The 24,363-nt window shown below is 44.3% G+C and overlaps 1 protein-coding gene across 1 annotated transcript in view; it reads left to right on the top strand.

The window, feature by feature from the left end:
* The window catches only part of LOC146788832 (vomeronasal type-2 receptor 26-like), a 529,710-nt gene that overhangs the window by 44,063 nt on the left and 461,284 nt on the right, over nucleotides 1-24,363 (top strand). The window lies entirely within an intron of this gene.

Here is a 24,363-nt window from a genome sequence, read left to right as displayed (position 1 = left end):
TGACCTCATCCTGTCTAATGTTGAAAAGGTGATGATGGAAGAAACCCTATCACTACTCTGGTCCGACCATATGCTCGTACCTTTTTCTATCAACTTGGCAACTGACAGACTAATGCCAATCAAACGCGTTTACATGAGTAGGCAATGGTCGAATCTTGTCCCTACCGCCATGGGCCCCGTGCTGGCACAAAGCAAACCTTCGCTGACTTTGAACGCCAACACTGATGCCCTGCGGATTCATCACTGGATTGGGAATATGATTTCATCCATTGCCCCAGCTAAACGTGTTTTGTCTAAGAGGGAGTCGCCCTCTGCCCCATGGTTCTCTCAGGACCTCAGAATTGAGAAGGCTAAATGCAAACGGTTAGAGAGGCGGTGGAGGGCAAACTATGGGTCCCAAGAAAGGTCCCTATATAAGGTGGCCGTCCGCAAATTTCAAAAGTCTGTCAGACAGGCTAAAAAACAGTTTTTTGCAGAGTCAATCGAACAGGCTGAACACTCCAGCAAGGAAGTCTTTAAAGTGATTCAGTCTTTTTTTCAACCTAAATGTATTGAAAGGGAGATACCGGCCTCAGTCAGCCTCTGCAATGAAATCTCGGACTTTTTCGACCAAAAGATCAAGCATGTCTATGACACATTTGGCCCAGAGGTATTAACAGAAAAATCAGATCAGCCTGTCAAAGTGTTGACAAGTGGCCCGCTAACTTGCTTCCAACCAGTTACTCTGCTCGCGGCCATGAAGGAATTAAGCTGTTGTAAATCGGGCTCACCGGACGACCCTTGCCCCCCTAAATTGTGGTGCTCAATCGCGGATTTTGTAGCTCCATCCCTACTACATGTGTGGAATACATCTATCTCTTTGGGGGTCTTTCCAGATATATGGAAACATGCCACCCTGCTCCCATTAAAGAAAAAGCTCAATGGAGATCCCAAGGATCTCAGCAACCTCCGCCCTATTTCCTTGTTGGCTGCCCCAGGTAAAATGCTGGAGAAAATGATCCAGCGGCAGCTCAGCAAATATATAGAGGACAACAAGATTCTACATGAGACTCAATCGGGCTTTAGACCCGGCTTTAGCACCGAGACAGCTTTGATCGAGGTGGCTGAGTCGATAAGGTGGTCGTTGGATTCGGGAGACTCAGTTTTACTAGTCCTCCTGGATCTTTCGGCGGCTTTTGACACCGTCGACCATGCAAGGTTGATGTTTCGGTTGTCAGAAGTGGGTATACAAGCTCAAGCACTGGACTGGTTACATTCATACTTGTCCCAGCGCACCCAGAAGGTGGCTTTGGGGTCCGCCTCCTCTACACCGAAGCCGCTGTGGTGCGGCGTGCCACAGGGTTCAGCGCTCAGCCCTCTATTATTTAATATCTATATGGCCCCACTTTTCACACTTATTGCTAACTGGGGGGTCAAGGCAGTATCTTATGCCGACGACACACAGCTTGTGTTTCCATATGCAGAGGTGTCTGAAGCAGCCTTGTCAAGTTTTAGAGGCTGTCTCCTTGATGTGGCACGATGGATGAATACCAATAAACTAAAGCTTAATGCGGGTAAAACAGAAGTGCTGTATTTTGGCAAAGGCACTCCGCCCTCATCTGAGCTCTGGTGGCCAATGGCAATGGGCTCCCCCCCTTCCCCCAGCCCCTCAGCAAAAAATCTGGGAGTACGATGGGACAATAATCTATCTTTCATTTCGCATACACAACAGCTGATGGGCTGCTGTCTGGGCAAACTCAGGAACCTTCGCAAAATCTTGCAGTTTCTTCCGGTAAATTGCAGGAAAACTGTAGTCCATGCAACAGTCACATCTAGATTGGACTACGCGAATGGACTACTCCTAGGTCTGCCCAAATACTTAATTCAACACCTGCAAATGGTTCAGAATGCGGCTGCGAGACTGCTAATGCATATTCCATTTAAACATTCGGTCTCTCCGCATCTTCGAACACTTCACTGGCTGCCTGTAGCCAATAGAATCAAATTTAAGTCCCTCACGCTAGCTTTCAGATCCTTGTTTGGCTTATGCCCAACCTATTTGAGGGATCGGCTGCCAAGATACTCGCAGTCCCGCGCTCTCCGCTCTAACCACCGGATCCAGCTAATAGTCCCTCGAGTGAAAAGGGCTCGGTTGGGTGGGAGAACGTTCTCGGCCAATGTAGCAAGGCTTTGGAACTCACTCCCCCCTGAGCTCCAACAGGCTCCCTCTGAACCCTGCTTTAAAAAAATGTTGAAAACTTGGCTCTTCAACCAACCGGTCTAATCTGGCTGACTTGCATGGCGGTATTTGCTTCTCTGCTCTGCGTCTAGCGCCGGGACACCTCCTCGAGAGGTAACTGCTCGCGCTCTATAAAATTCTGTATTATTATTATTATTATTACCTCTCTACCTCTACCTCTATACCTTAACACCTCTACCTCTACACCTCTACCTCTACACCTCTCTCTACCTCTTTCTACCCGCACACTTATGGACAGATATATATATATATATGTGTATATTATCTACTGGCGGTCGCCAGTAGATAGTTATAGTTACAACCTAGTTTCCATAGGAAATCTCAAAATTCTATTTTGAATAACTTTGGCGCCGGTTGACGAATCCTCGTGAAATTTTCAAAACTAATGGGGTGCTCCGTTCAGCTCCTACCCTGAAAGTCTCGGGGTGATTCATCAAGCAGGGGCCGAGAAAAAAGGGGGTCCCAAAACGCGTTTTCCCCATGCATTTTTCCATAGGACCTTTAGACACAGCTACAGCCCGAACGGCTGAACAGGATTACTTGAAATTTGGCAGAGAGGTAGCCATAAGGTCAAGGAAGTGCCTTTTGCAGGTCTGGTGTAAATCTGTTCAGTATTTCCTGAAAAAACAGCATTTAAAAGCATATATATATGTGGGCGGAGCCTAACCACACATCTCATCCTGAGATCTGATTGGCTGTCAGCACTTCATCCAAGAAGTGTTGGCAGCCATCTTGGGACCAATATACATGATAGCACCTCATTAAAAAGCATTGCAGTTAATAGAAGGTTTTAAGACTTTAGTTACATTATAAATCATTTGTTGATGGTACCATACTCATTTTAGGACATGTGGTATGTTCTAAGGTGATTTCACCATGTGAAAAAGCCTTCTGCTGGGATATCATGATTGAGAGAAAAATATTTTCTCATGCTTTTACCACAGAGGTTTGGAAGGTGATCTATAAGCTAAAATGAGAGCTTATTTTCTGTAAATTCACATTATCTTTCTCAGTCATGTGAGAATGAAGTCTGACATTCTCAGTAAAACATGTACATCTAACAAGGGCAGAGACTGTCAGTTGATTCCTTTGTGTTCTACTGCAGCTTCCCAGAGTGTTCCAAAGAACTACTAGAGCGCTAACAGTCCTACTTATGATAAACGTATGGCACACCTGAAGCCATCTTGCTTGGATTAAAGTGGTAACTCTTAAAACATTTAATTTAAAAAGGAACAAAATGAGGGGGTTCATTTTTCCATAAAAAGTATGATTAGTGCTGCAGAAAGAAAAATTAGGGCACATTTTGAGTGACTTCTCAAATCCTCTTCTATTTCATTAAAAAATTCTGACATGCAGACTGAAACATGCACTTTCAATACCAGCAGCAGTTTTCCCTGGTGAGCAGTAGCTTTACTACAGTGATCTAATGAGCAAAAAGAGTGCTAACATTCTGAATTTATGGCAAATGTGTGACACATCTGAATGCCTTCTTGATGGAATCAAAGTAAAAAGCTGAAAGTATTTCCTACTGAGGAGACTGCAGTAAATGAGGAAATTAGGAAACTTCATAACAAATAAGTCTCCCAAGATGGCCACCAGAGACAAAAGAGCCCAAATATCACCCAGATGTAGCCCAAGTATAGCCCAATGACAGAATGTCCCAGATTGTTCTTAAAAACAACTAGAGCGCTTACTGTCTTCATTATGACAAAAGTATGGCACACCTGAAGCCATCTTGATTGGAATAAACTGGTAACACTTAAAACATTTAATTTAAAAAGGAACACAATGAGGGGGTTCATTTTGCCATAGAAATTATGATTAATGCTGAAGAAAGAAAATGAGGGCACATTTTGAGTGACTTCTCAAATCCTCTTCTATTTCATTAAAAAATTCTGACATGCAGACTGAAACATGCACTTTTAATACCAGGAGAAGACTTCCATGGTGAACAGTAGTTTTACTACAGTGATCTAATGAGCAACTAGAGTGCTAACATTCAGAATTTATGGCAAATGTGTGACATATCTGAATACCTTCATGATGGAATCAAAGTAAAAAAACTGAAAGCATTTCCTACTGAGGAGACTGCAGTACAAGAGGAAATTAGGAAACTTCATAACAAATAAATCTCCCAAGATGGCCACCGGAGACAAAAGAGCCCAAATGTAGCCCAAATAGAGCCCAATGACAGAAGTGTGCAAAACACTTATTATTTTGTGTTTTTGCAGTGTTATATAGTGCAGACTTGTCAGGTATTGGAGTGCTTTACATGAGCATTGGTTACATCACACAAGAACAAATTCATTTTGGTTGTAGACATGGGGAGACTAAGTGATTTGACCAGAATCACAGAATGTCGAGCTGAAGCAGAAACTTCAACCTGGTTCCCCAGTTGCAAAGTCTGCAGTTATAGAAGTAACACCACATCCTCTCCCCTAAGTGCAACATTTAATCAAGTGGTCAACTGGATTAAAAAAACATGAAGATAACAAATAATTTAAAAGTGCTTTGTCGCTATTTGAAAACTCAGAAAATATGTCCTTATTTTAGTCATTTAGAGCACTAACCATAATTTTGATGCCAATAAGACCCTCTCATAAATGTAATTTCTAAAGGAAATGCTCTAGGTATTACAGTTTTGATTACATCAAGATGATGTCAGGCGTTCCACACTTTTGTAATAAATATAGAATGTTAGCAATCTAGTTGTTCATTAGGATACTGTTGAGAGGCAGAGGCCAGGGGCACGGACTCTGAAAATTGAAGGCAGGTAGGAGGGTGCAAAGGCAACAATTTAACCACACTGAGCAGGCAGGAAGGGCCGTGGAAGCACAACAGACTGTGGAGGGCAGTGGAAAGGGGGGCAGGGGCAACAAACCAACACTACAGGACTTGCAAGAGAGGCTGTGGCAATGTAATAGACCATTGTGGGCAGAGGGAAGAGGCAATGGTAGTACAACCATACATGCCAACAGACCCGATTCAGCCAGGAAACGTCCAATGTTTTTAAGCTCAAATGGGCTTTATTTGATCTGTCTCCTGTCTACAATCTCCTCTTTTTCAATGTAACTCAAAGGGGAAAATCAATACCCCAGTTTTTTTTCAAAATCTCACTCTTACCAAGTTCAAAATGTTCGCAAGTATGGTACATTGGATCATGGAAGGAAATGGGATAGGGACATGGACTTGGATAACAGAGGACAGGAGGGACATGGGTTTGCAGCAGCACAATACACCACACAGGGCATGCAGGACGGGAGTGCAGCACAACAATCCATAGAAAGCAAGAAGGAGGGGACAGGACCATGCACATGGACAACAGAGAACAGAGGGGCAAGAGGCAATGGTAGCTAGCTGACCATAATGGACAGACAGGAGAGAAAGCTTCAGCATAACAGACCATAAAGGGCAGGAGGGACGGATCAGGGGCATTACAATGGAACAGACAAGCCAGGAGGGAGGGAGTATGGGTCTGCACATGTAAACAGAGGGCTGGGGGCAAGGGGGCAGGGCAGGAGAAGCAAGATAGCCATGGAGGTCAGGCAGGATGGGCACTAGAAGCAAGACACACCATGAAGAGCAACAGTGAGACTGTGATGGCATACACACAGACCATGGAGGGAAGGTGGGAGGGGGTCAGGGGCAGCTAACTGGCCACACAGGGAATGTGGGAGGGGCCATGGCAGCACAGAAGACCATGCATGGCAAGTGGGAGGGTTAGTGGCAGCACAATGGGTATGATGAGCAAGAAGGAGGGTGCAGGGGCATGCACAAAGGACGATGGAGGATAGAAGGGAGGGTCAGGACCTGTGCACAGACAAGAAAGTTCAGGGGAAGGGGCCTCACAACAGACCACATGGGGCAGGCAGGAGGAGCAGTTGCAGCACAACAGACAAGGGAGGGCAGAAGGGTGTGGCAGTACAATGGACCATGTAGGACAGGAGGAAGAGGATAGGGGCATGGCATGTGGACAGGCAGGGTGGAGGTGGCAGGGACAGGTTACAGTCATCTGGCAATGCTAGGCAGGTGGGAGGGGAGTGGCAGTTCAACAGAACACTCAGAGTAGATAGGAGTGGCAGGTCCATGGGACATGGTGGGCAAAAAGGATGGAGCAGGGGCATGGACAAAGACATCGGAGGGCAGGGGGAAGGAGAATAGGGGCAGCAAGCTAAGCACAGAGTTTAAGCAGGAGGTCAATGATGGGGCATAGAATTGGGCAATGGAGGGCAGGAGGAGTGGACTGGTACATCATACTAAATTGAGGGCAGTGGCAGCACATCAGACCATGCATGGCAGGAGGGAGGAGGCTAGTCCATGGATTCACACAACAGAGGATAGGGAGGAGGGGGATGGGGCAGCAAGCTAACTGTTCAGAGAAGGCGGGTATTAGGAACTTTATTGTTTTTAAAACATTGTGTCTGTGCGAACTACTTAAAATATGAACAAGTATGCAGCATAATCTCACTTTTATTCAGGAAGAAGAGGTCGTTTGTGACTGTGACTCCGGGCTCACTTGGCAGAAACACCCCCTGCCCCTCCACCCCCTATCGCAAAATGCAATGCCCGTGAAAAGGGTAGGTGAACACAGTGTTATATAGAACATAGTCCTGAGAGCACGATTGAAAATGAAAACTAGATATAGTGTATGGTATAAACTATGCACCAAAAAGTGTGATATAAGATGAACCGGGCGTGAAGAATAATATGCAATACATTGTGCGCAATGACAGATTCATTGGAGAGCGCGAGATAGCACAGGCACTAGCGCGTGCTATGCGATATGCGCCTTGGAGTGTAATATGCACAGGGCAGTGTTGTGTAACCTAACTAGTCTCTAAAGTTGTAATATAAAATATGTGCTGGGGAGTGTAACGTTGCATATGCACTGTGACAAAGATATGGATCCCAGATTGTAATATGTATGGCATAGCACTGTGCGTTATAACATAGGCATCGAGGAAGGCACGTTAGATGGGGCAACATAACCCGTGCGAAGACAAGTGTGGCATGACATATTCACGGGGTGGTGTTACAGTGCACATGGGCTAGAGAGTGTCATAGCATATGTACTAGCTAGTGGAATACAACACAGAGGTGTGTGGCACTCGGCAGGCAATGGTGGGTGTAACACAGCATTGGGCTCTGTCAGGAGAACGCTGTGACTCTCAAGTGATGTTCGTCCCCTTTCCAGAGAGTACAATAAAAAGTATTACACATCCGGCAGTGGATGTGTGTTTTATTAACCGTGAGGGGGGTTTCTTGCATAGTTTTGGTCGAATTTTTGTCAAATCCCCTTTGAATGGCTTGGTGGGCATGTGTTTTAAATGTGCCCGTCAATAGCTACCCATGTTTGTATGAATAAACGACAAGGGTGTCTACCGGGATTAGGCACGGTAGGGCATCAGACATGTCAGAGCTTCACTAGTGGTGTAAATACATTCCACGTGGATTCATTGCATGCATAGTCGCCTTTTAATGAATATCACGCAAATCCTCATGGTGATCTGTACGTACGGTTTGTCCAGCATGTCCTAGGTGTGTCTATAAATATATATTTTTTAAAAATAATAAAAAACAGTGGCCGGCCCTGGGGATTGGGGTCAAAAACATATAATTAGGAGACAGGCCCTGGGGGATGGGGTCATCAGGGCCAATAAATTAGAATAAGAAGGGGAACCACACAGCCCCCCTTCTTAAAAAATTAAAATAAATAAAAGACTGGCATCGTGCCGGAGGCCATGCCCCCTCCGTGCAGCACTCTGCAAACGCATCTCTAGTATGCGCCAGGGAGCTGCGCTGCAGACAGGTGTTCTGAGGCCAAGCCCCTTTTTACACCTCTCTGCAACGCAGCTCTGTGGCGCTTACTGGAGGTACCTAGTGGTCTAGTTTGACCCTAGGGACCCTTAGGATTCAAGGGGACTTAATCTCTCAACTTAGAACAGCCACAGGGCGCGTTTACACAGTGGTGAAGGGAGGGGACGGGGCCTGAGGTGACGTGTGCAAACACGCACTATGGCACATTTTAAATTGGGGATATAATTTCCCTTCAATACTGAGGGCCCCTGGGGGCTAACTAGCCCACCAAGTGCTTCCAGTAAGCGCCACTGAGCTGCGTTGCAGAGAGGTGGTCCAGGCTGTGCCACTTTTTACACCTCTCTGCAACGCAGCTCTGTGGCACTTACTGGAGGTACCTAGTGGGCTAGTTGGACCCTCAGGATTAAAATGAACTTCATCTCCCAACTAAAAACGGACACAGGGCGTGTTTACACAGTGGTGAAGGGAGGGGACGGGGCCTGAGTTAACGTGTGCAAAAACACCCTGTGGCCTGTTTTAAGAGGTAGTTTTAATCCCCATGCCCTATTATATACTAAGGGCTTACAGAGGAGGTAATGCTAATCACAGGGGGACCCCAACGCATAATGTTCCCTAGTGTATGTAGGTGTTTTCACTGTATTCTAAGTGTCTTTTAACATAGCACTGGCTCTAGGACTGGTTAGTCAGACTCAGTTACCACCAGTATCCGTCTGAAAAAGTTGAGGGTACAGGATGATTTTGCAACAAGGCTTCTTTCTGCTCTTCTTTTTGTTCTTTTTGCACGTTATCCTTCTTCCTGCACTTATCTTCGTATTTGAGGACTTCTGTTGCTTCTTTCTGCACTTCTTTTGTTTCTTTCTGTGCATTTTTTCTTCTTTCTTCACATGTCCTATCTCTGTAGGCATAGTTAGAAATTAGCATTTAAAAAACCTTTGAAATTCACAGAAAAAAACATAGGTTTCAGGCACGTTATAGTTAGGAATTAGCATTTAAAAAACCTCAGAAATTCACTGAAAAAACCATAGGTTTCAGGGGTGTTATAGTTAGCTGGACTTTTCACTTGTACAAAACCATTGAAATTCCCCCGTTATAGTTAGTTCAGCTAACTATAACTCGTGTGCCCGCAATGCACTGCTGATGACGTCAGATATTACATCACTCATGACATGGTCAGTGACATCACTCATGACATCACTGATGACATCTCAAATGACATCAATGATGACATCACTGATGACATCATCCTTGTGATAGAGTGGCAGACCTCCTCTCACCCTAATATAACCTTTGATACACACATTCAAAAATTGGGACTAACATTTTCAAAACAATGGACATACCAATACCAGTTACAACAACCTCTTCAGTAATTCTAAGATCCACATACACATCCACTCATTCACCAACAGTCCTATACAGTCACTCATACATGTACTCACTCATCATATGTACTCATACACCTATACATCCTGTTACACAACGCCACTAATCCATAGAGTTATTCACACACAGTCACTCATGCTAATAAAGAATCAAACATACATTTACTTGCATATACAGTTATACACACACCACCACACTTACTTCTACGGAAACTTACACATACTTAGTCTTTTAAACAATCACTTATAGAAACACATACTTATTCATACAGGAACTCTTTCAATCTCTCACTCTCACATATACTCACATATATACACCAATAGTCACATATACTAGTTTAAAACATATGTAGTTACTCATAAAGACACTATTGAGACAGTCATTCACTCACTAACACACCCATACACACACTCATCCACCCATACAGTCCTGCACACATGCTGTGTTCAACACATACAAACAGTGAGTCACTCATTCATGCACCTATGCACTACGTAATACCCCCCACCGAACAATGCAGACAATCAGACTGATACTCAAAAAACCAACTATAACCTATATAGACACCCATGTAGCTAATCACCAACCCATGCAGCCACTTATACACAAAGTGAGAGACTGATACAGATATTTACATATTTAAACATTACTCACTAAGCCATGTATTCACTATGATACACTTAATCAGTCAGTTACACAATCAATTTTTCAAAAACAAATCATCCATTTAGACACTTATATACCCATTTATTCTTCCATCGACCTTGAGATATACATATATAAAACATATTTAATTTTCAGAAAAACAGACATTTACTGGATGATGTCATCAGTGATGTCATCAGTGATGTCATTTGAGATGTCATCAGTGATGTCATGAGTGATGTCACTGACCATGTCATGAGTGATGTAATATGTGACGTCATCAGCAGTGCATTGCGGGCACGCGAGTTATAGTTAGCTGAACTAACTATAACGAGGGAATTTCAATGGTTTTGTACAAGTGAAAAGTCCAGCTAACTATAACACCCCTGAAACCTATGGTTTTTTCAGTGAATATATATATATATATATATATATATATATATGTATATATATATAGATGTATATATCCATACATATATTACCTACTGGCGGTCGCCAGTAGGTAGTTATAGTTAGGACCACGTTTCCATAGGAAATCCGCAACATTCTATTTTGAATAACTTTGGCGCCGGTCGACGAATCCTCGCGAATTTTTCAAAATAGGTGGGGCGCTACTCTCCGCTCCTACCCTGAAAGTCTAGGGGGGATTCGTCAAGCGGGGGCTGAGATAAAAGGGGGGTCCCAAAACGCGTTTTTCCCATGCATTTTTCCATAGGACCTTTAGACAGGGCTACAGCCCGAACGGCTGAACAGAATTTAATGAAATTTGGCAGAGAGGTAGTCCCCAGGTCAAGGAAGTGTCTTTTGTAGGTTTAGTGTAAATCTGTTCAGTAGATTCTGAGAAAATAGCCTTTAAATCAATATATATATCTGAGCCAGCTTACGGTGCGCTTACCGTACGCGTACGGTGACGTGCGTGAGCGCGATTCTTATTGGCTCTTAGATCTTAGTAAACATTCGAATCGGCCGAAACCAGGAAGCGGCGGCCGCCATTTTCTCTCTCGCACTGAGAGTGTGGATTAAAAAACAAAGGACAAAAACATGTAAAGGGGCTGTTTGGACAGCTCCAAAGCACATAGCCATGTTGAGGGAGTCCCCCAAGATACCCCAAGGCCAAAAACGGAATTTTTATTTTTTCGCTAATTTCGCCGATTACGCTTACGGTAAAAAATTAAAAAAAAACAAAAAAATTATCCACACTCTCCCCACCCCGTGTGCAAATGGTGCCCGAAAAGCACCATTTGTGCATGGCTTGTAACAGATGTGAAAAATTAAAATATTACCTTTCAAAACGAAGTGCATCATATGTCCTCCATGTGCGCACGGTGCGCGAAGCGCATCGTGCGTACATGGCCCATCTAGCGCGGCACTAACTGCGTAAAGTGGGCGCGCGGTGCGCGAAGCGCACCGTGCGCGCACGGAACCAACTGCGTTAAGTGGGCGCGCACGCCACGAATGGCGTAAAGTAACTTAGCATTTAAAAAACCGTACTAATTCACTGAAAAAACCATAGGTTTCACACACGTTATAGTTAGGAATTAGCATTTAAAAAACCTTGCAAATTCACTGAAAAAACCATAGGTTTCACACGTTATAGTTAGTGGAAATTTTACTGATAAAAAACCAATGAAATTCCCCCGTTATAGTTAGTGCAGGCAACTATAACTCACGTGACCGCAATCTTCTGCTGATGACATATGTGTCTTTATGAAAAAAAGATATTTGTAATATATGTATAGCTAAAAATTTATGGAAGAAGACATGGGCAAATAAGTGTCTAAATACAGTATTAGCATCAGCAGAGGATTGCGGTCGCGTGAGTTATAGTTGCCTGCACTAACTATAACGGGGGAATTTCATTGGTTTTTTATCAGTAAAATTTCCACTAACTATAACATGTGTGAAACCTATGGTTTTTTCAGTGAATAAACATATATATATTCTGCATATCTATATAAATACAAATATAAATGCATGTATACATATACATATATGCATACATATGCATGTTATGTACATGAAAGTTTGAAAAACACTAATACAAGCAAAGCTAAAAAGCCACCTAATTACAAACAGAATTGCTTGAACTTAAACGAGGACGAGACCTATTGCATTTTCAATGCTTGTTTACTTGTTTCCATCAAGAAGACATTCAGATATATCACACATTTGCCATAAATTCTGAATGGTAGCACTCTAGTTGCTCATTAGATCACTGTAGTAAAGCTACTGCTCACCAGGGAAGTCTGCTGCTGGTATTCAAAGTGCATGTTTCAGTCTGTATGTCAGAATTTTTTAATGAATTAGAAGAGGATTTTGAGAAGTCAAAATGTGCCCTAATTTTTCTTTCTGCAGCATTAATCATGATTTCTATGGCAAAATGAACCCCCTCATTTTGTTCCTTTGCAAATTAAATGTTTTAAGTGTTCCCACTTTATTCCAATCAAGATGGCTTCAGGTGTGTCATACTTTTGTCATAAGTAAGACTGTTAGCGCTCTAGTTGTTATTTAGAACACTCTGGGACATTTTGTCATTGGGCTATACTTGGGCTACATCTGGGTGATATTTGTGCTACATTTGGGCTCTTTTGTCTCTGGTGGCCATCTTGGGAGACTTATTTGTTATGAAGTTTCCTAATTTCCTCATTTACTACAGACTCCTCAGTAGGAAATACTTTCAGTTTTTTACTTTGATTCCAACACGCTTAGAATTACTTTTCAGGGTCAGTGCTAGACTAAAAGATGCAGCACTGGGTTCTCTCCTGATAACAGGTGAGTAAATCGGAATTCGTAGTTTGGCTGATTTTACAGGAATATTTGTACATTTCAAAATTGGACACATAGAAACTTTTCTTGTGAAAACCACACAATGGATTCCTATGGAAGGAAATACAACTTACTGGTAAGTACGCTAAGAATTACTTTTCAGGGCAGTGCTGGGCTAAAAGATGTAGCCCTGGGTTCTCTCCTGATAACAGGTGAGTAAATTGGAATTCGTAGTTCAGCTGATTTTAGAGGAATATTTGTATGTTTCAAAATTGGACACTTAGAAACTTTTCTGGTGAAAACCACACAATGGATTCCTATGGAAGGAAATACAAGTTACTGGTAAGTACGCTTAGAATTACTTTCCAGGGTCAGTGCTGGGCTAAAACATGCACCCATGGGTTCTCTCCTGATAACAGGTGAGTAAATTGGAATTCGAAGTTCGGCTGATTTTAGAGGAATATTTGTACGTTTCAAAAAAGGACACTTCGAAACTTTTCTGGTGAACACCCCACAATGGATTCTTATGGAAGGAAATACAAGATACTGGTGAGTACGCTTAGAATTACTTTTCAGAGTCAGTGCTGGTCTAAAAGATGGAGCACTGGGTTCTCTCCTGATAACAGGTGAGTAAATCGTGATTCGTCGTTCGGCTGATTTTAGAGGAAGATTTGTACGTTTAAAAAATGGACACCTAGAAACTTTTCTGGTGAAAACCACACACTGGATTCCTATGGAAGGAGATACAAGTTACTGGTAAGTACGCTTAGAATTACTTTTCAGGGTCAGTGCTGGGCTAAACGATGCAGCCCTGGGTTCTCTCCTGATAACAGGTGAGTAAATCGGAATTCGTAGTTCGGCTGATTTTAGAGGAATATTTGTACGTTTCAAAATTGGACACTTAGAAACTTTTCTGGTGAAAACCACACAATGGATTCCTATGGAAGGAAATACAAGTTACTGGTAAGTACGCTTAGAATTACTTTTCAGGGTCAGTGCTGGGCTAAAATATGCAATTCCAGACAATATATAAACCTTGAGGATTTATTTCATTAATATTTCTTAGTCATATAGTCACCTTAGTGAGTTTAATTTCAAAAAGAACCTAGAGGTAAACAGTAATTATCACAGTTCATTATTTATTCATTTTTTTGAATTCTTTTTTTAAATTTCAATATAGCAAAAATTCATATATACAAAAAGGAAAAAATCAATTTTCATTTATACACTGGCAACAAAAGACTACTGTCAATTCAGTACACATAGAAAACAGTAGTTATTGACACTTTTTACAATGATGAACCATCCACAGTTTGGTCATGTATCAAGAAAACTCTTGTTTCAATATTTGTAGTATCAAAGCACATCAGATGGGTACTTGTTTACACCAAATAAGTGTCACAGCGTCTAATATGCAGCACCAGGTTCTCTCCTGATAACAGGTGAGTAAATCGGAATTCGTAGTTCGGCTGATTTTAGAGGAATATTTGTAAGCCTGGGCGAAGCACTACGCTACGCTCGCGTAGTTTGCGAAGTTCGCGCTACTTTGCACTACGCGAACTGCACGTAGCAGAGTGCGAACACGCGTAGCCTAGTGTTGCGTAGTGCTGCGGTCATTTTTTGCTTGCTCACGGTCCTCAACGTCAAGTTGGCGACCGCGAGCAAGCAAAATTACATCCCGGCGAGACTTTTTCCTTGTTCGCGATCAGCAACTTCAAGTTGGCGATCGCGAGCATGGAAAATAAACCTCCCGGCGAGATTCCCAACGCGAGGAGGTCAGGTTTCTCATTGCGAGTGGTCGCGTATGCTCGCGACCGCTCGCGATGAGAAACTACCAGTTCACGTTGAGAAAGCTGAAGCTTGAGTAAAAATCGACTCGAGCAGCAGAAAACTACAGCTCACACTGTGCAAGATGCCATTTTCAATGATTGCACAGTGCCGGTTGCTTGTCTGCACTGTGCAATCATTGTAAACGACATCTGGCACAGTGCGAACAAGGTACTACGCAGTTCGCGAAGTGCTACGCGTAGCTCGCGTAGTGCGAACTGCACTTTGCATAGCTTCGCGAAGTGCTACTTCGCGAACTACGCCCAGGCCTAAATATTTGTAAGTTTCAAAATTGGACACTTGGAAACTTTTCTGGTGAAAACCACACACTGGAATCCTATGGAAGGAAATACAAGTTACTGGTAAGTACGCTTGGAATTACTTTCAGGGTCAGTGCTGGGCTAAAAGCTGCAGCCCTGGGTTCTCTCCTGATAACAGGTGAGTAAATCGGAATTCATATTTCGGCTGATTTTAGAGGAATATTTGTACTTTTCAAAATTGGACACTTAGAAACTTTTCTGGTGAAAACCACACAATGGATTCCTATGGAAGGAAATACAAGTTACTGGTAAGTACGCTTGGAATTACTTTCAGGGTCAGTGCTGGTCTAAAAGATGCAGCACTGGGTTCTCTCCTGATAACAGGTGAGTAAATCGGAATTCGTAGTTCGGCTGATTTTAGAGGAATATTTGCACAATGGTGAAGAAAGGGGCGGGGCCTGAGGTGACGTGTGGAAACACGCCCTGTGGCGCGTTTTAAGTTGGGTAATTAATTCCTCTTCAATCCTGCGGTCCCCTGGGGGCCAACTAGCCCACCAGGTACCTCCAGTATGCGCCAGGGAGCTGCGTTGCAGCGAGGTGTTCAGAGGCCACGCCCCTTTTTACAACACTCTGCAATGCAGCTCCGTGGCGCTTACTGGAGGTACCTGGTGGGCTAGTTGGCCCCTAGGGGACCTCTGGATTGAAGAGGAATTAATTCCCCAACTTAATACGCGCCACAGGGCGTGTTTGCACACATATCTCCTCAGGCCCCGCCCCCTACCTTCACCACTGTGCAAAAACGTGCCCTGTGGCGTGTTTTAAGTTGGGGGATTGAGTCCCCATGAATTCTGATGTCCCCTGGTGGCCAACTAGCCCACCAGGTACCTCCAGTATGCGCCAGGGAGCTGCGTTGCAGAGAGGTGTTCAGAGGCCACGCCCCTTTTTACAACACTCTACAACGCAGCTCCGTTGTGCTTACTGGAGGTACCTGGTGGGCTAGTTGGCCCCTAGGGGACCTCCGGATTAAAGAGGGATGAATCCCCCAAATTAAAACACGCCACAGGGTGTGTTTGCACAGTATCACCTTAGGCGCCGCCCCCTACCTTCACCACTGTGCAAACGCACCTCGTGGCACGTTTTAAGTTGAGGTATTAAGTCTCCTTGAATCCTGAGGTCCCCTGGCGGCCAACTAGGCCACCAGGTACCTCCAGTAAGCGCCACAGAGCTGCGTTGCAGAGAGGTGTAAAAAGAGGCTTGGCCTCATTATACCTCTCTGCAACGCAGCCCCCTGGCACAGACTGGAGGTTCCTGGTGGGCTTGTTGGCCCCCAGGGACCCCAGTTTTCAAGGGGAATTAGTTCCCCCTCTGCAAACATGCCAGGGGGCGCCTTTGCAGAGTGGTGTAAGGAGGGGGCGTGGCCTCCGGCCGATCCCGTTTTTTTTTCTTCTTTTTTTTTAGAAGGGGGACTGTATAGCCCCCCTTCCTTTTCTATTTTTTTGGCCCTGGGGACCCCATCCCCCAGGGCCTGCCCCCAATTTTTAATTAATAAAAAAAAAAAAATTACGGAAGGGGGCCGCGTGGCCCTCCTCCCGAGGCCATAATTTGCCCTGGGGACCCCATCCCCTGGGGCATGGCCCTTTTATTTAAAATGTTTTATGCTTATGGAGGGAGACTGTGTAGCCCCCCTCCTGTGGCCACTTAAGGCCCCGTGGACCCCATCCCCCAGGGCCGGCCATTGTTATATTTTGTATTTTTTTATTTTAATGGGGGAGGGGGGCCGTGTGGCCCCCCTCCCGGGCCACTTCTGGCCCCGGGGACGCCATCCCCTGGGTCCTGGCCTCTCGTTGGGGACAGTGGGGGGGTCCCCAATCCCCCCACAGTCCCAGCCGGCTCCCTGCCTTCTGCGGGAGCCGGCATTGCTTTTCCACATGGGGAGCAGCTAACATGCTGCTCCCCATGTGGAAAAGCAATCTGCTTTGCTTCATTGAAGCGAGAGCAGGTTTCCCTGCTCTCGCTTTAATGAAGCAAAGCGGTTTGCAATGGCAGGGTGGGAGCCCTGCCATTGCAAACAGCAGTGTCCCGGGGGTGGGCATCCTGGCACACTGCAGTAGCCGGCCCTAGGGGGTGGCGGTCCCCAGGGCTGCGGTGGGGCTGGGAGTCCCCCTGCATATACTATGTTAGAGCCCTGGGGGGTGGCGGTCCCCAGGGCTACGGGGGGCCGTGAGCCCCCCCGCATATACTATGTTAGAGCCCTGGGGGATGGCAGTCCCCGGGGCAGTGTGGGGGGATTGGGACCCCCCACACTTATTTCTTTATTATGCCCCTGGGATTTGGCCCCAGGGGGCAAATTAGCATATTCAGCGCGGGAGCCCGCACTGAATTTTTATTTTTATTTTCGGCCAAAATTTGCGCGCGAATCTCGCAGATTTCTTTTTAAAAAAAAATCTTTTTTGGACCGTCCCCTGAGCAGGCCTAGGGGGTCAGGGTGTTTCTACCCAGCCCCCTTTTTGCGTTTTTCGTGTTTGTTTTTAGGTTTCTTGAGCCTCGGCTCTACCGAGGCACAAGATGGCTGCCAACACTTCCTGATCTGGAGTGTTGACAGCCAATTAGAATACAGCTCTTGCACAGCAGGGTGCGCGCTGGGTGCGGGGAGGGTGCGCGGATCCTCTGAGGCCATAGATATATATGTACTTTTACCTCTAATTTTCTCAGGAACTACTGAACCGATTTACACCATTTAAGCAAAAGGCACAAGTCTGAGCTAAGGACTACCTCTTTGCCAAATTTGGTGTAATTCCGTTCAGCAGTTCGGGCTGTAGCTGCGTCAAAACGTCCTATGGGAAAATGAATGAGGAAAATGCGTTTAGGGACCACCCTTTTTTCTCAGCCCCCGCTTGACAAATCGCCGTGAACTTTTCAGTATAGGAGCGGACCGGAGCTGGCCAAATGTTTGGAAAATTTTGCGAAGATTCGCCAATCGGCGCCAACGTTATTCCAAATAGAATGTTGCGGATTTCCTATGGAAAATAGGTCCTAACTATATCTACCTACTGGCGACCGCCAGTAGGTAATATATATAATATATATGAGGCAGAACCCACTGAGGGTCATATTGCAGTGACAGAACTACAGGTCCCATAAGCCGCGTGATGAAAGAAGCCCAGCAGAGGGCGATAAAAATAGCTAATTGGGGACTTGTTTCTCTCGCTTCTGCCCATTTGCATGCTGTCCCGTGATCAAGCGGCAGAAGCTGCGAAACGCGTTGGGAAAGTCAAAAAGAAATATTCAGCTGTTTGCCGGTTTTGCTGAATAAAGGACTCTTCTGTGAAAGGCTGGATCTGCCTGTCATTGTGTGCGCCTCCGTATGTGGGCAAACATTTTCATGAAATTTACCGTCCGGTCCAGGTCGGGAAGGCAGCACCACCATTTGGAATGGTATATGGACTGTGGATTTCAGATACACTGAAATCATACAAGCAGGATGGCAGGTTTGCATGTATCTAAACTGGCTATGCACTGATGGCTCTATGGAGAGTTTGAAATAATGATGCTTGAGGCAGAACCCACTGTGGGTCATATTGCAGCGACAGAACTACAGGTCCCATAAGCCGCGTGATGAAAGAAGCCCAGCAGAGGGCGATAAAAATAGCTAATTGGGGACTTGTTTCTCTCGCATCTGCCCATTTGCATGCTGTCCCGTGATCAAGCGGCAGGAGCTGCGAAACGCGTTGGGAAAGGCAAAAAGAAATATTCAGCTCTGTTTGCCGGTTTTGCTGAATAAAGGATTCTTCTGTGAAAGGCTGGATCCGCCTGTCGTTGTGTGCGCCTTCGCATGTGGGCAAACATTTTTATCATATATATATATATATGCACTCAAACAACTGTCAGTACTTCCTTCCGGCGAACTGACAGAAATGGACCACCAGGACAAGTCAATGGCAATGTTCTTTTATTGTTCTTTGTTCCTCATCTTATGACGAGTTTCGGGCATCAAGTGCCCTTGATCACATATATATGCCTGTATTTAAGGACATTTCATCTGTTTTTTTATTTTCCCATGCTGTCTGCTCAGCTGTTAGCCTGGAATTCATGACGGACACCATGGAGAGTTATTCCAAAGAAGCACTATGTTCTGTATTTTTTAAACTTTTACAAATAAATACAGTCAGGAAACACATTTTTTTCTGTCTGTATTTATCTGTGCAAATCAGTAAAAATGGGAAGCTGGGAGCCTTAATCAAAATAGAGGAAAGGGGGAGGGACCCTCTATAGTGGGTAGGTTTACAGATACTCACATTGGTCGGTGGGTGAATCTTGCAGTTTTCTGAGGAGATGCAGGGCTCGTGAGCTGCAGCCTTCTGTCCAGGAATATCACACTGTCATCCTTATATTTACTGAGGTCATTGTTAATTAAGCATGAGGGTGCAATGGTTGTGAGTGTTCATGGTAAAAATTAATTTTTGCCGTTGCGCTCATCCCCTTTGCATGATCATTGTACATCTTCTAGTTACAGTGCTTCGCTTACTACTGCCCTCTTGGAGGTGCCTTGAGGCACTTGCCTCATTGTACCCTATAGATGCATGAGCTGGATGTGAGGACCTCTCTGGATGAAGCGAGTTATCTTACATGAGAGGCGGCCATTCTGATGTAACACTGGCCATTGGTTGTACCTTCCAGTCTGCCTACAAGCCCCTGGTGTTGCCTCCCTAAATGTGAGATGGGGTGGCTGCCCAAGAGAAAGCGGTTCAATGCCTCTGCGCAGACAAGAGGGAGCAATTCCATCCAAATCCAGGTGAGGAATGTACGAATGTCAATGAAGAGAGAGATGGCAGGACCTCCCAGGTGAGTCACAGGTCAGACTGCTTGATCCTAAAAGAGGAGACCAATGATGCCCTCTCCCTTGTCTTTTTCTTGTGACCCAGCGGTTACTACGTCTGTGGTGGTGGACACTGAGACTACAGCAGATGTTGGTTGTGCCACAGTAACAATAATGAATGCAGAAAGACATGCAGTTCTCTCAGAGAGGACTAGCATAGGGACAGAGTCCCATCTGCTGTTGGTAGCTGGCACTGGTTCTACCACTGCAGCCTGTGTCCTAATTCAATGAAAGTTTGGACTAAGCATATGTAGGGGAAGATGTGTGAGTTTCACAAATCCTCCAAACTTTCATGATAGACGTCTGGATACTACTTACTGACAGTCACAAGATAGCAGAAGAATATCAGGAAAATGACTGAGAAATTACCAGTTCTACCAATGCCGGGGATTTTTCACAATAATACATTCATATATTCTACAATTATCCACATCTAAATGTCATCATTTTTGTACAAAATAACCTTTTTAAAATGTTTGTCCTACTACACCATCACTGTTAGACCTGTCAACCTTAGGGTGGTCTTACCCCAGAGCGTTTGCCTGCTTACCTCCTCTTTTTGCTGATTCCTTTTGTTGGCCTTTGGAGTCTGATCACATTACCACTGCCAAACTGTGTTAAAGTGCATGTGCTTCTCCCCTTCCCTTATACATGGTTTGTTTGATGTATCCACAATTGGCACATTTAATTTACCTGTAAGTCCCTAGTACAGTTCACTACATGTGCCCAAGGCCTGTAAATTAAAATGCTGCTATTGGTCTGCAGCACTGATCGTGCCACACATACACGTGTTGCACTTTGAGCATGTCTCAGGCCTGTCACTGCACAGCCTGTGTGTGCAGTTTACACTGCCACTTTAACTTGGTATTTACAACCCCTTGCCAAGTCTTAAACTCCCATTTTATTACATATAGGTCACCTCTACGGTAGGACCTAGGTAGACCGCGCGGCAGGGTGCTATGCAAACTAAAAGGAAGGATGTGTGCTTTTATTTAATGCATGTCCTGGTAGTGAAAAACTCCCATACTAATTTTTACTACTGAGAGGCCTACCTCTCTCATAGGTTAACTCTGGGTATTCCATAATACACTTAATAAAGTGTAATTCCTAACCGAGAGAAGGCAGAGATTTCATGTTTATTACCTCTGGAATGGTAGTGACAAATGCTCTATACTGGTGAAATTGGATTTGTAGTTACCCTTGTGCAAATGCCACTTTTAGAAAGTTGGACATTTTCATGCTCTTAACTCTTTGGTGTCTGCTTTCTGTCTGGGATCACTGGCTGGGCTGGGTGACAGTTCACTTTGTGTATTTGGTATTGACCACATGTACTTGCTCCAGTGAAACAGGTGCATTCTTCTGCTGGAATGAGCAGAATCGAGGCTTCACTGCTGATCGGGAACAGAACCGGTGCATTGCAGTGAGAGCCCGAGCAGAGTCACCAGAACCCCCACATCACCGTCACCACTAAAGAAGGATCGACGCATCCCTTCGACAAGTGAGGAAAAACCCACTGCATTGGCTACAGATGCAGTACAGAGATCACTGCATCACCACCACCCCTGAAGGACAATCAACACATCCCTTCGACAAGCATGGAGAAACCCATTACAACAGAATCTATGCTTTGTGGAACTGATGCTTATCTTCGACTGTGGGAATGACACTGACTCATTGTCTTAGCATCCCGCATCTTATGTTCGTGAACAAGGCTTCAGGTACTTTGGCTCAGTGGGCCTTGCGTGGGTCCTATAGCCGGCCTGTGCTCCATTGTGGTTGGCCTGATTCTTGACTTTGCCTGGGTCCAGCACAACTCATTAACTCGAAAGTCGCTATTTGCTTCCAGGCGCTATTTTTGCATGTAATCTTTAAAAATTCATATCTCAACTTCTAATTTTTGGGGATTTTTGGCAAGTAGGTCTTGTTTTAGTTATTAAATCATAATCTATCTTTCCAAGCCAGTGTGGAGTCTTTTTGTGGTGTTTTCGCTGTTTTACTGTTGTAATATTGCACGAATACTTAACACATTGCCTCTTAAGTTAAGCCTGACTGCTCTGTGACAAGCTATCAGAGGTTAAGCACAGGTTAATTTAAAGTGTGTATCTGATTTACCCTGACTAGGGTTGTGTTTGGACAGGGTGAATAGTCTTCCAACCGGAAACCCAATATCTAACAATCACTCTAGAAATATATTTACTTCTGTCTTCGACAGAGGTCAACCACTGAATATGTAACATTTTCAAGGATGGAAATGGGTCAGAGATGAGTTCCCACCGACAAATGTGCGAGTTTGTGCACAAACATACAGGCTATTCCCTTCCTGTAATGTTCCATCTCCACTCACCTCACACCCATGTCAGTAGATTTACTTCTATGAAAAGGGAGATGATCAATTGTTCTTTGCTGCTAGCAAAAAGCAAGAAAATAAAACTTACAATGCAATCATTAAGCCTATGGGCCTTGAAATGATGTGTGGAAGATGAAAAGGGCTCCACAATACTGGTTTGCATATACTATAACTCTATGACTCAGCCATGAGGCTAGTTTACATATAATGATCATTGCATCTTTGTGAGGCTTTCTAGTAGGGTAGAAGGCCAGAGAGCCAGTTCTCTGAAACATGATGTCCAGCCCTTCCAGCATCCATTTCTGTGGTGTAACATGATTGGATCAGGGCTGTTGTAAAAGGGGAACACATGTTTTCAAAGGTACAGTGAAGCTATGGCAGGGGAGCACATCTTGCACAGCAAACATTTGTTGAGGAGCTTTGCTTTACCACCACTTGCTTTACCACCACTTCTTCCAGCTTGTAACAGAGCTACAATTCTTCCAGCATCTAATCTACCTCTCCAAGGCTTTTCATCTCAATCAATCAATCAATCAAATCAAGCTTTATTCGATTAAAAATAATCATAAAAGCGCGTTTAAAATTCATTACAATCAAGGGCAGGAACACGTATATCTAGTAAAAATAAAAGAGGACTGACCTCAAAATTATGAATAAATAAATACAGTACAGTTTCTTACATAATAGTGGTTTTCCTACATTTAAAAACAGACTTTAAAAACAATGCGACTGACAAGGTTGTAAGCTCTTCCCCCAGGGATTGCATAACTAAAAAGGCTGGGCGACATTGTTAAGCCCTAGTGTTCTGAGCACCGGAAGTATCCACCATTTCCTCTGGTAAGTATAACATTTACAGAAAAATAAGACGTGCATAGTAGATTGTACGGACACACCATTGCAAGGGCAATTAGACAGTTGCCTGGACCAGTCATTAATTGTGGGAAAACTAAATAGCTTATGCACGATGGGCATCGTAAAATGTGTTAGTAGAAATCTATCAAAATCAAGGGGTACATATGCGAGATACGGCTGTATCTTGAGGGTAGTAAGAATATTTTGGTGTTCCAGGACTGAGATTTTGTGGATCTCTCTGTTTGGTCTTATATTTTCGAGGTAATGCAGACAGCTAAGTTTCAGGGCTTTCCTATTTAATTTAGTCAAGCTACTGGGGTCATCAAAATATTCTGGATGGCCCAATTTGCGCGAAAAATCTTTAATATGCATAAGCCATCCTATTTGAGAGACCCCATCTAACGCGCAACAATCTCTAATCACTTGGCGGTTTAAGCTAGTCTGTTCTGTGGTCCAGATGTGATGCCAGAGGAGAAATGGTTGAATGCCAATGACATCCTCTATATGTGATAGGCCCAACTCCATGTGACAGTTAAAAGTAGAAGTGCTTGCTGGAAGAGCAAGCAAGTGTCTAAGAAATATATTTTCAGACTTTTGTATAGAGGTCACGTCTACATAACCCCAGATACCCGCCCCATAGGTCACAATTGATACACATTTAGCTTTGTAAATATGGAGTAATTCAATGGGGGGTGTCTGCCTAATTTTTTACTAAAGTTACTCAGAGCTGTCAGGGCCTTATGAAACAACATTCTTCGTGAATTCACAGCCTTTCTCCATAAACCAGTGCGATCGAAAAGTACCCCCAGATATGAAAAAGTATTCGCACAGGCTAATCTATTCTCCTCGAGGAAGAAAGTCCGGCCCCTATTACTCCTCTGACCGCATTTTAGTATGAATGTTTTAGATGAATTAACTGTGAGTCCCAAATTAGACATAAAATTAACAAAGCTATTTAAAACCGTCTGAAGACTATTTGGGGTGCGGGCCATAAGCACTGCATCGTCAGCATACATTAGCACGGAGAGAGGGCTATTCCCTGCCCCCGGCAGGTCCTGGCACTCCTTTTGTAAAGTCAGGTCTAGATTGTTAATGTACAGAAAAAAAGGAGGCATGCCAGGACACAGCCTTGCCTTACTCCTCTACTTACAATAAAACGGTCAGTGCACTCACCCCCTGTGCCAAAACGCACCATAGCTCTCGCCTCAATATAAAATTCACACATTAAGGAGATTAAAGGTAATTCTACTCCTATCTTCTCTAGGATCGACCATAGTTTATGATGGATAACGCAGTCACAAGCTGCGGATAAATCCACAAAAGCTAGATAGAGAGCACCCCTTTTAGCCTT

The sequence above is a fragment of the Triturus cristatus genome, chromosome 10 (assembly GCF_964204655.1).
Source record: "Triturus cristatus chromosome 10, aTriCri1.1, whole genome shotgun sequence".
NCBI classification, from domain to species: Eukaryota; Metazoa; Chordata; class Amphibia; order Caudata; family Salamandridae; genus Triturus; species Triturus cristatus.
The sequence above is the reverse complement of the archived record's forward strand: the minus strand, read 5'-3'. Positions and strand labels throughout refer to the sequence as shown.